The sequence below is a fragment of the Chrysochloris asiatica genome, unplaced genomic scaffold (genome assembly GCF_000296735.1).
Source record: "Chrysochloris asiatica unplaced genomic scaffold, ChrAsi1.0 scaffold00309, whole genome shotgun sequence".
Lineage (NCBI taxonomy): Eukaryota > Metazoa > Chordata > Mammalia > Afrosoricida > Chrysochloridae > Chrysochloris > Chrysochloris asiatica.
Window position 1 is genome coordinate 2,492,895 of NW_006408827.1, and position 13,755 is coordinate 2,506,649.

The 13,755-nt window shown below is 36.1% G+C and overlaps 1 pseudogene; it reads left to right on the forward strand.

Annotated features, from left to right (window-relative positions):
- Positions 1–1,478: 1,478 nt before the first annotated feature.
- The window catches only part of LOC102828761, a 63,254-nt pseudogene continuing 50,977 nt past the window's right edge, over positions 1,479–13,755 (forward strand).

Below are 13,755 nucleotides of genomic sequence, written 5' to 3' on the forward strand. Positions count from 1 at the left end.
GAGGCCAAGATGGCTATGCTTCGTCTCTCAAACTTTGGATACATTGTCGAGAGAGAACAGTTGTTGGAGAAGGATGTCATGCTGGGTAAGGTGGAGGGAAAAAGAGGAAGACCCCCAACGAGATGGATCAGCCAGGTGGCATCATTGATGGCATCAAGTGTGGCAGCGGTAGTGACATTGGCTTAGGATTGGACATTGTTTCGTTCTGCTGTGCATGGGGTCACTATGAGTCGGTTCCAACTCAATGGCGCCTGACAACAACAACAATCCAGAAGCAGTTTTAGATGCCCTTGCTGGAGCTGGTTTCAGGATCTGTAGAACCACATGCCGCTGGGGCAGGTTTAAATGCTAGTTTGGTGGCTCTTTGGATTCTATAGGCCTGGTTAAAGCTAACCTGACTTGAGGCTCAAAATCGGTAAACCAAATCAGCAACCAAAGCTTTGCCCTTCACCTCACACTGGTATGGCTTCCAACCATATGGCTCTGAACTCCTAGAGAGCAGGTTTTTGCAGGGGGTGGATGAGGGTGGGAGCTGGCCATACCTCCAGTCACCAGGAAAGGATGTGAAAAAAGAAGGAATCAAACCTCTGCTCTCACGTATGTGAATTTGTTCTTCTCAGCACACTTCTATCTCAAAATCTGCTAAAAAAATAGTGGTGCTAAATCTGAATGTTCAGCAGTCAGTCTCCCTCTCTGACCATCCATACTCAGTTTCTTCGTCCTGTAAGTATTCAGTCCACTTCTCTAAATAATTTTTACTTTTGATATGTATATTCTACTCTCTACTCTCTTGCTCTTCTCATCTTCCCTCTCCTGTTTTTTTCTAAAAGCTTCTTTTCTTTCTTTTATTTCCTGTCTGTTTCATTTGGAATCTCTTATTTTTGTTGTAGAGGGTCCATGTTGTGTGGCTGCCTAGTCCACCATATTGCCAGAGTCCTCATAATAACACACTATTTTTGACTAAGTTTTTGATGACCTCTTTTATTCCAGATGAAAGGTGCTAATGTAAACTTCATTTAGTACTGCATGAAAAAAAATATATATTTATTTAAATTTTATCAGCCTTTATCATTTCAAGTATATCATTATAATTTTTAATTTGAAGATATGAATCATTTTTTAACTCTTGATTATTATTATTTTTTGCTAAAATGGCAAACTATACCAACAATTTCATTTTTTGTGAATTCTATTCAACCTAACTTCAGCAGTGCACTCTTTGTACCTTGCAGAATAAGCTTTAGTTTGCTTAAAAAATTATTAAGAGCAAGAGACAAAGTAAAATATTCCTCAATTAAAGAGAATAGTTGAAAGTCTTGGGGCCAACTCACCAAGATCTTTAGTTTGAAAATGGGTTTGATTAAATGACATTAGTAGCCCTGCAATCTGCTATAAAGAAGATATTTTCTATTGCTGTAGCATGCCTAACATCTTGACTAATACATAAATTGAACCCTTAATGGAATGTTACTAAAAAAATGACTAAACAAACTAACAGACAAAACTGGCTTAGTGGTTTAATAGATGAAGCTATTGAAATTGATGATCAAAACTTAAAAGGTAGACATTCCATATTAAGAGCAGCAACTGGTTAACCACTTACCTTGAATTGATTGTGATTCAAGATGATCCTATGGGTTTCAGAATGGAACTGTGCTCCATAAGGTTTTCAATGACTGTTTTTGGAAGTAGGCTTCCAGGTCTTTCTTCTGAGCTGCTTTTGGATGCAGTCCAGCATGTTTTTGTTGTTACATGCCATTGCATCGGTTCTGACTCATATCCATCCTGTATAAGGTTTTTGAGGAGTGCCAGGTGGGCTTAAACCACTTATTTTGCAATTAAAACTGACCTTGCAGGCCAGCGTATTAACTCACAGTGCCACACCACAACTCCAGTTGTCAAACACAGATTATATTGATTAATAATCAAGTGTAGTCACTGTTTTGGCGCATGAGTTAATGCACTGGACTGCAAAGTTGGCTTGAATTTCAGGGTTGGCCTTTCAAGATCATCACTACGGTTGGAATCTACTCTACTGCCCTTAAAAACCACAACAATTCACTGTTTGCACCACTCAGAGACTTCAGCAGTAGCAAAACATGTTGTAGACTCTTAACCCCAAATCAATAAGGAAGCAAATCCTAAAGTCACTGAACTTGCAGTTCTAGGGGCAAAGAGAAAACATATTGTTATTAGAATGTAAGCATAACTATGGGTTTTTCAGGATGTATAAAGCGTTGATTCTCCTGGCTGCTAACAAAAAGTTTGGAGGTTTGAGGCCATGCAGAGACACTGTGGAAGAAAGGGCTGATGATATCATTCTGAATAACCAGTCACTAAAAACCTATGAAGTACAATTTATTCTAACTCATAGGATGGAAATGAGTTAGAAATTACTTAACAAAAACTGGCATATACTGATATGACTATGTCATGCATTTAGCAAGGTCTTCTAAGAAAGTGATATGCACTTGCTTAAAAAGGATTGATTAATTTACAATTGACAAACCTAATTGAATTTGGAAAGGATGTACTTTATTTTAAAGAGTATTTGCAGGGGAAGGGAGCCACATAGGGTAGGTGAACTACTGCAACAGAGAGAGCACATGAACCTGACATGTACAAGTCTCTCAAAAGTAGAAGAAAAAAAAAAAGAGTTTTTCTTTTACAGAGAGAAATAAGTAAGGTTAGAAAAACCATGTCTGAGGAAGTCCAATGACCAAAGAATGTTTTTCCATGAGCTCAGCAAATTCTTCAGAGGAGTCATTTGGTATGTTCTGTATGCTGGTTCTGACTGAAGGTGGGTTAGAAATATACTATGCATTAAATTCAATTTCTATAAATTAAAACAATTTTTCATTCATTTCTAAGTATGCCTTGAAGAAGTTGTTATTGTGTTGTTGTTGTGAAGTGCTATCAAGTTGGTTCGGTCCCATAGTGACCATATTTCCGAGGGTTTCTGAGGAGCAGCTGGTAAGCTTGAGTCGCCCACTGTGCAGTTCAAACGGCACTGCAGTCTGGCGCTTTAGCCCACAGCACCATACCAGGACTCCCTCCACCTTGAATAGCAAACCATAATTCTGCACAACTATGCATTACCTCAGATTAGAAACTGCAAAGAGAATTTTTTTTTTTTTTTCTTTCTAAATCGAGGATTTACAACATTGATCCACAGGGGGAAAATCCAGAGTTATATGTTTGCAAAAAAATATAGAATATGTTGTGCACAATACTATTATTCTGTAGCTTTTCTTTTTGTAATTTAGATAAATCTATATTTGATTCACTGCAGATGCAGTTATTTGTATAAGACTATTTTCTATACAAAAGTTGAAGACGGTGTTTGTGTAAGGCAATTAGAAACTTGCCTAGATACAAATTCATTGAACTAAAAAATATGCTCCGATTGCCATTCAAGCTTGAAAACAGCAAAACATGTTTCTAGACTCAGAAAAAGGCCTCAGAGAGTAATAGGAGGAGATTAAAATCATCATTTCAAGTGCACCAAGGAAATTAGCCCTGAGTTGGCCCCTCCCTTGTGATACTAATTTACATTTAAAAAGTAGTCTTAAATAGGTTTATATATGCCTAATTTTTTGGTATAATTCAGTACAAAAAGAAAATTATAATATTTGTTTTTCTGCAGGTACATTTCACTATTTATAGAAACATACTTTTAAAGCCATCCTGTTTAAATTGAGCAAAAATGCCATTTTGGCTATTAAACTCTTTCCTTGTAATGTATGTTTGTGAGATAATGAGCCATATTTTCCTACTGTGTAAACTACACCACAGGGATTAAGAAGCACTTTTGTAAGTTGTGAAAACTCTTTTAGGTCACTAGGATACCACTTAGAAAATTAGCACTCATTACACTAAATGATACCCTAGTGGCTTGGAAAGGTCAACATAGCTTTCAAAAATTATCGCTCCCTGAGAAACAATTGCTCAAGCTTGATCATATTACTTACATTATACTTGGCCAGCTATTTGCAAATAAGTATCTTCTCATGGTATGGTAAATGAAAGAATATATATTTGGAGTAATATGTCAAGTATCATTAAACAAAGTGACCCTTAAATATTTTTTGTTAATTAGTCAAACATACTTGATTTCTTTTATTTCTAATATAGGTTATTTTTATATGTATGTACTGGGAAAGCAGTGATTCTATGGGATAAGCACCAGATATCAAACCACAAGATTAGCAGTTTGAGTCCACCAGCCACTCCTTTTGAGTCAAAATTAATTCGACAGAACTTAATGACAACAATTTATGCATGTACTAGAAGTTAAGAAAATAATATATACATGACTAAGTGCTTATAAATGCTCAAATAGAGACAGAGTAACTTCACAAATATGGAATAACTACAAGTAACAGGTCAAACAGACCCCATTTTCCATACTTTACTCACAGGTTAATGATTATTACTAATGTTTTCTATTCTGTAGGCACAAAATTTTTACATGTATTTGTATCTACAGTGTGAAGACATCAGGTGGTGATTCATATTCATTAGATCCATATTGATGAAAATATTTAATATACATTGGTGGTTAATGGTTATGTGCCACTGAATCTGTTCTGACTCATAGTTAGGCTAATAAATCTTTGCGGGAGCAAAAATCCTCATTTTTCTCCCATAGAGCAACTGGTAGATTCAAATTGCTGACCTTGGTGTTAGCAGCCCTGTTCATAACCCACTACGCTAATATGTATATCAAATGTTGTTGAGTCAGTTCTGACTCATAATGATTTTGTGAGGGGTTTCCAAGGAGCAGTTGATGGGTTTGAACTGTTGGCCTTGTGGTTCACATTCCAGTGCTGATCAGTAAACAAAACTGTGGGTTTGCAAAACAATAATATCAACAGCTAACGTTTATTGAAGTCTCTGGGTATACTGGTACAAATAGTTAAACCCTTGACTACTAAAAGAAAGGTTGCTAACTTGAACCCATCCAGATATTTTTGGAATCTTTCAGTGGCACTGTAGCAAAATCACTGGACTGCTAACCACAAACTAGGTGATTCAAATCCACCAACCACTCCTTGGAAACCCTATACAGAGTCGCTTTGTGTCAGAACTGACTCAAAGGCACTTAACAATATTCCAGTCTGTTAGAATTGTTTGTTATCTGTTTTCAAAAGAATGTCTTAGAACTCTATAGAGCAGTTTTATTATGCACACATGGTAGCACCATGAGTGACAATCAATCGTTGACAACTAAAAATAACAAAAACATTTATTAGGATGTTAATATTTGCCACGGAGTCTTTTAAGAATCTTATGTGTTTTAGCTCATTTATTTCTCATAATTTTGTATGAAGTATGGACAGATCTATACTAAGAGATAAAATAATAACACATCCTTGCCCTCCACACCAGAGGTGGGTCCGGTGGGGAACTATGTCTCAAACTCTCCCTCACATCATGAAGAAAACAGAACAAGATGATACAAGACAGAAGTACTTGGCACTCAATTTCCCCTACTCTGTGTCAGTGAGTCCTACAGGTTAGCTGACTGTGCTACCAATATATGTGTTTTAGCAATCTAGCTTTCTTATGGGAACAATAAGGAGCTGAGTTAACACATGTACTGAGAGGCAATCATGCTGTGTGAATGAGTGCCCCACTGTTCTCGGGGTAGTGTTGGTGGGACCCATTGGGAAGTTTAATATCCATACTCACACAGGGAGTTGCATGCTTAAAAATTTTAAGTAGAACCAACAGTTTCATAATATGATATCTAAAATACAATAAATACAATTGAAACCCTCTTTTGATACCAACAACAGAAAAGTCACAAGTTAAATGAGAAAAGATAATCAAGAGACACCAAAACGAAGATGAATCAGATGTTAGAATGAATCAGATAAATATTTTAAACTGTTGTTATATAAACAAAATATTTTAAACAGCAGTTTAAAATATTTATCTGATTATATAAACAAAGATACTTTGTTTATATAAAATAGCTGGTTGTATTTTAAGTTAAGGATTAAACTGGTGACTACAAGGTCAAAAGTTCAAACCTATCAGCTTCTCTGCTGGAAACAGATAAGGTAGCTCACTTGCAAAAAGATTTCTAGTCTTAGAAACCCACAGAGTAATTTTACTCTGTCCTACGGGATTTACAGCCTCGGAAACCCTGTACAGGGTCGCTATGAGTTGGAACCGACTCCACAGCACATAACAACAACAACAACAGGGTTTTTAAAGGAGCTCTGGTAGCGTAGTGGTTACAAATCAGGATGAGAACCTCAAGGTCAGCAGTTCGAAACTACTAGCTGTTCCGCGGGAGAACGATGAGGCTTTCTGCTCCCATAAAGATTTATAGCCTCGGAAACCCTGCACAGGGCCACTAGGAGTCAGTTCTGACTCCACGGCACATAACCACCACCACAGGGTTTTTAAGGCACTCTGGTATCATAGTGGTTATGAATCAGCCTGTTAACCTCAGGATCAGCAGTTCGAAACTACCAGCTGTTCCACAGGAAAGAGGAGGCTTTCTGCTCCAGTAAAGATTTACAGCCTCGGAAACCCTATGCAGGGTCACTGTGAGTCAGAACCGACTCCACAGCACATAACAACAACAGTTTTTATGAGTTGGAATTGACTCAATGGAGGTCGGTTTTTCATTTGGATTATAAAAATATTTCAACATACAATTACAAATCTCTTGAAATAAATGAAAAGATCAGTAAAATAGATGCTGTGAAAAAGTAACATAAAATATTGAAATAATAATTTTAAAAATTCAATATCAACAATACTAACAAAAACTCTTTGGGATTAGATGGTACCTGGCTACCTCTAACAACTGCTCTAAAAGGAATGCTCAAAATCATTACTTTTTTAAAGACCATGTGTTTGCAGATCATCCAAGGGTGGATAGAGGAACAGAAGATACTTCTTGAAAGAAATACCAGCAGGAAAATCAAAAATAAAAATGGCAGACTGGCTATTACAAGAACAAGCAAGCTGTTAACATAGAAGGCATAAAGGCAAGCCATCAAGTCCTTCCAGGACAAACTTCCTTCAAAACTGAAACCCAAAAGGAACTTACAAGCAGGCATGTAACCTCATTGGTGACCACATTGCTCTAATTCTGAATGGAAGTGGGGAATATGCAATAATGAAGACATGGACTGAGTTTGACCATGTTCCATAGACACATGTCAACTTTGAAATGAGAGAGAGAAGAGGAAGGGCTTGTTAGTCCAAATGTTGGGGAGACTTGGAAACTCTTGAGACCATGAATACTGTCCTAGTCATGGTGGGTTATAGCTGAGAATGAAGTGTCCAGCTAATATGAAGTGGGAGTAGGCACACAAGAATGCCTTAACTTGCAGACAGTGTCCATTTAACCTAGCTTTTATGGCTTGATGATCAGAATTGTAGTAAAGGAAGATGAAGCAGTTTGTTTTGATACAGGAAGCAACTGTAAATGGCTACAATTTGATGAACTTGACTTTTACATATGGATGTAGTAGCTCAACATACCAACCAAGAGGGAAAGAGTCTTCACATCAAGGATAAAGCCTATCCTCTCAGTACACAGAGTTGATAGGGATGGGCAACTTAGACACTGGATACCTAAAATGGGGCAGGGGAGGGGGGGTGGCTATAAAAGTATGAAGTGGCTGGCTTATAAGTTTTCAAGAGGAAGTTTAGTTTCAGACTGTGTGGAGGAAGGCAGAATCTCAACTGTATAGTTTTCATCTTGTCTTGAGGGGGCCGGTGAAAGGAGATAGGGATAGGATTCTTCGATTCAAGTGTGAATAATTGTTATCATGACTAATTGTGAGTGTTACAACTCTAAAAGTAGAAGTTGTGTAACAAATAGGGGAAAGTTATTAGTCTTACATTCTAGGGACAGAGGACCATAGTGCCATCAAGAGAGAAATGCATGAATGGAACCTGGGATACTAACCAGAGAAGCAACAACCTAGAGATGGAAGACGAGGTGATGGCATAGAGAAGTAGAGCTGCTGAGGACTCTAGACTCATGGAGAGAAAAAAAGTGTGTGCTGGCAGGCAGGAGACTGGCTTGTAAAATGTGTCCTTTGATTATTTAAAAGATTTATATTCCTGAATGTTTTTGTGTGCATAAAAAAAAAAAAAAAATTAATACAGGCAAGTTCTGTTAACTAATGGTGCATAGAGAGGATTGTAATCATTGCAAAGAAACAAAATACAATGGGTTGAGTGAAAACTGATGTTCTCCCATGTATCCCATGTAAACTATCACTCAATTGATGATAAAAGTTTTTTTTTTTTATAAAAAAAAGACCACATGTACTGGTCAGAAAGAGACTGGCCCTGAAATGGTGGCCTTTGACCACCCTTCAGGTCTGGAAAACAACTCAACCTAATGACCCAACTTTCAGCCAACCAGCATATAGGTATGTAGGGATGACAACAACATTGACTAGCTACTCTCACCTTGGAATGGTCAATAATTCAAAATCTTTATAAGGACAAAGTTGAAAATGTATGGGAAGGGGAGTAGAATTGAAACAGAAAAGCAGGAAGGTATCAGGATAAATGTTATTGCATGGAGAGGATGGTAACCATTGTGTTGAAACAAATTGTAGGATTTGTTGAATATAGGACAAACCATCTTGTCTGTAAGCATTCCCTCAATTCAAAATAAAAAGTTAAAATATTATAAAGTCTATGAAAGAAAGATTGAAGCCTTGAAAAACCTATGGAGCAGTTGTAGTTTGTCACATAAGTTCTCTATGAGTCAGAACTACCTTGACAGTGCACAATAAATTTGATGTACACATTTTTTAAAATTACAGCATAATTATGGGATTAATTAATATTAAATATCAAATTTAGCCATGATGATATGATATAGACTTGCAATTAATTGCAAAATTTACTTGATAGTAAATTTTCCCAAAGATTTATTTTAAATAATTTCTTAACTTAGTAATCTGAGTAAATATCTTGGTTTAGCAGTTAGGGTAAAAAGGAATTAGTTATGACATTTATTAGCAATGTAGAACACATAAATTTTATTAGATGCATGTCGTTTATGATTCAATAAAATATAGAAAATACAAAGTATGTAATCTTACATGTCAAATGATTTTTTTCTCAATATTCATTTATAAAATTATAATGCTAAAAGAGGTGGGACATAATTATCATATATGGGATATCAGTGTATGCTTGTAAAAGGATTAACAGCTTTTATTGAGTGGGATGATTACTTTTATAGCTCAATTAAAATGCATAAGATTTTTAGATTGAATTTTTGTAAATCTAGAAATTTCACTTATTTTGATTTAGAAATTATCTACGTTATGTGCATATTTATAAAATGCAGGTAAAACACAAATTAATTTAAATGTAATCAAATTAAACTTGACTTTGTTTTCTCCATTTATTTTAGCCCATTAAAAATGTAAAATGCCCTGATCATAATATATTTCTCAAAAATAGCAGTGGATGAGGGGGAATGTTATGGGAATAAATGTTATGTAATTGATATTGTTGCCTTAGAGTCAGTTCTGATTCATAGATGCCCTATGCATAACTGAATGAAACCTGCCCATACTGTGCCAATATCAAAATTGTTGGTATGTTTGAAACCATTTTGGCTGCCACTGTGTCAATTCACCTTATTGGGGTTCTTACACCTTATTGTTGACCCTCGTTTAGCCAAGCATGATGACCTACTCCTAGGACTGATTCCCCTGACAGCATGTCAAAATAACAAAATACAGAATCTCACCATCCTTACTTCTAAGGAACATTCTGGCTGAACTTCTTCCAGACAGGTTTGTTCTTCTGGCACTCTATGCTACTTTCTAAATTCTTCTCCAACACTACAATTTAAATGTAGTGTTCTTCTACATTTCTTATTCTGTTCTTCTAAAATCTTATTATTGATTCTGCAACATTCACATACATACAACGTGATTGAAAATGCCATTACTAAGGTAAGCCATGTCTTAGTCCTCAACTGACATCTTATTCAGCTGAATTATCTAATGTAATACATCATTTGATTTCTTGACTGCTGTTTCCATGATTGTTAATCATGGATCCAAACAAAATGAATTTTCAGACAACTTCAATATTTTCCCTGTAAGTAAGTAAATATTTTAAGTACACTTTGCTTCTAGCAAACAAGTTTGGATTATCTAAATAACACAGGTTATTAATAAGTCTTTCTCTAATCCTGATGTCATGTTCTTCTTCATCTATTCGACCTTCTCAGTAAATTTTCTCAGCATATAGATTGAATAAATGTGGTGAAAATATACAGCCCTCTGCTGATTTTGAACCATTCATTACTCCTTTTCAAACCATTGCCTTTTGGTCTTTGTACAGATTTGTCATGAACACAATTAAGTGTTCTGGAATATACATTATTCTCAATGGTATCCATATTTTGCTGTGATCCATACAGTCAAAAGCAAACACACAGGCAAAAAGCACAAATGAATTACCCATACTTTGAGTATTGGCCATACTCAAGTTCATATGCGGCTTATCTGGACTTGTTTAATTTTCTTTAGCTTTTTCTTTCTGAACTTGCATGTGAACAGTTGGTGGTCTGTTCCATAGTCTGCATCTGGCATTGTTTAGGCAGATGATAGGGCGTCTCCATCGTCTCTTCTTACAGATGTAGCCAATTTGATTGCTGTGTATTCCATTTGGCTATATCCACAAGTATAGGTGTCTGTGCTATTGAAAAAATTACTTGAAATGAAGAAGTCTTTGGTTTTGCAAAATTCTAAAACACAAACTCCAGTGTTGATACTATCACAGATTTGTTTACAACTTTTAGACTCAAATCACCTTTAATTATTGATGCATCTTAATTGCATGTTTGATCAATTTCAGACTGAAAAAGTTGGTAGAATTCTTAAATTTTAACATCACTGGCTATAGTGTTTGGTGAGTAAATTTGAATAATAGAATAGTGGTATTAAACTAGTATTCCTTGTAGTAGTATGGACACAGAGAGAAATGTATTTCAAGGTATAGCTTGAAATGTGTTTTTGGATAATTAATACACCACTGTTCCTCTTCAATTTGTCATTTGAAGCATAATACACCATATGATTGTCAGATTCAGAATGTCTACTATCAGCCCATTTCAGCTCATTAAGCCTTAGAAGCCAGGATGATGAGACATTGTCTCTCATACATCGTACCCATTATCACATTACTGAAAAATGATATCATGTTAGATAAAGTGGAGGGTCAGTGAAAAAGAGGAAGAAACCTAAAGAGATAGATTATCACAGTGGCAGGAGCAATGGGCTCCCAAGCTTATCAGATTGTAAGAATGGTGCAGGACCAGGCAGTGATGCATTCTGTGGTGCACAGGGCTGCTATGAGTCAGAACCGACAGGACTGACACCTAACAACAATGCCAAGGATATAAATATTTTACATTCTGTTCTATTTTGGGTAACTTCCAATTTTCCTAGATTCATACTTTATGCATTCCATGTTCCCATTATTAATGGATATTTGCAGCTGTGTTTCTTTCCATTTTGAGTTGTGTCCCCATCAGCAAATGAAAATCCAGAAAGATTTCTTGCATTCATGTCATTAACTCTACCATGAGGTGGCAGCTCTTCCTTAGATGTATTTCAGTTTCTTCCAACCTGGGTGGTTATCTTCCTGCACTATATCTGACAGATATTGTTATTAGTAAGGGTTTTATTGACTAACCGTTCAGAAATAATGTGTCTTCCCTTGTTCCAAGTCTGTCTTAGTCTGGAACCTCCACTGACATCTATCCACCATGGGAGAACATGCTGATATTTAAAACACCTCTGACATAGGTTTTAGCTTCACATGCAGGAATGCTGGACACTCCAATGAAACAAATTGCTCTTTCAACAAAACTGAATGAGATAAAATAATTTTTGTCAAAATTAGTGAGGTTTTTGCTTTTACTTATTTTTGTTATTGTTGTTTTCAAGTTAATTTGATTTTGTAAGCTAACAGAGAATTGAATAACCATGTCATTTGTTAATTGCTATGAATATCATTCTAATTGAACTTGTATTTTGGGTATAGGCTAACTTTTTAACTAATAACTAGTTTGATTACTTGGCTGATTATTTCTTGAGTGTTGATTGTGGATCTAATAAAAACAATGTTTTTCACATCAATATTTTTCCATTTATCATGATGTTATTTATTGGTCCAGTTGTAAGGATTTTTGTCTTCTTTACATTGAAGTGCATTTATACTGAAAGCTTTGGCTTTCTTCACTTTGACTCTCATCAGTAAGTATTTTTAGTCTTCTTTGCTTTCAGCAAGCAAGGTTGCATCCTCTGCACATCACAGGTTGCTAATGAGTTTTTCTCCAATCCTGATGCCACATTCTTCATCTTATAATGCTGCATCTCCGATTATTTGCTCAGAATGTAAGTTGAATAAGTATGATAAAAAGATACAATATTATGATAAATGGAGAAAAGATTGAAGTTGCCCAAGATTTCATTTTGTTTGGATCAAAGCTCATGGAAACAGCAGTCCAGAACTCAAAGAATGTATTGTATTAGGTAAAACTACTTCAAAAAGACCTCTTTAAAGTGTTTAAGAGCAAAGATAATCACTTTAGGGATTAAGGTGCCCCAAGCCAAGCTACACTATTTTCAATTACTTCATATACATGTAAAAGTTGGTCAAAGAATAGAGAAAACTGCAGAAGAATCCATGCATTTGAATTATTGTGTTTGAGAAGAATATTGAAAGTACCATGGACTGCAGGAAGAACAAACTAATCAGTCTTTGAAGAAGTATAGTCAGAAAGTTGCTTAGAAACTAGGATGGTGAGACTTTGTCTCTTATACTTTGGATATATTGCCAGGAGGGACTACTCCCCAGATAAGGCTGTGGTCTTTGATCTTCATTGGTAAAATTTAAAAATCCTCTTCACCGTCAGCAAGCATGGTTGTTAATGAGTTTTTCCCCAGTCCTTATGCCATACAATCTGTCTTCTTTTCATACAATCTGTCTTCTCAAATTATTTTCTCAGTTTACAGATAGAATAATTATAATAAAAGAGTACAACCCTGCACACACCTTTCCTGATTTTAAACCATTCAGTGTGCCCGGATTCTTTTCAAACAATTGCCTTTTGCTCTATGCACAGCTACCTGCTGAGCACAATTAAGTGTTCTTGAATACCCATGTTTCACAATGCTTTCCATCATGATTTGCTCAGTTGAAAACCACATATCAGTTTGTTGGTGAGTCTTCCTCCAATCCTGATTCCATGCCATAATCTCTTAATATAACCCAACTCCTTAAATTACTTGCTCAGCATATATTCAATGGAGTCTTGGTATGGAGCTGCAGGTTAATATGATGGATTTGTAAGATAGATTTGAACTGCAGTAGTTTAAGCTTACCAGCTCCTCAGAAACCTTATTGTTGTTGTTAAGTGGCATCAAGTCAATCCCGACCCATAACGACCATGTGTAGGGTTTCCAAAGAGCAGTTGGTGAGCTTGAACCGCCAAACTTGCAGTTCAAATGGCTTTGCAGTCTGGCGCATTAACCCATAGCACCATACCAGGACTCAGAAACCTTATGTAGGGTCCCTATGAGTCAGAATAGACTCTAAGGCACTTAACAACAACAACAAATATAATGAATAAGTATGGCGAAAAAATACACTTGTGCACACTTTTCCTGATTTTAAACCATTCAGTTGCCGGGGTCTGGCCTCCGCGAGGGGGTGAGGACCCGAAGATGGGGT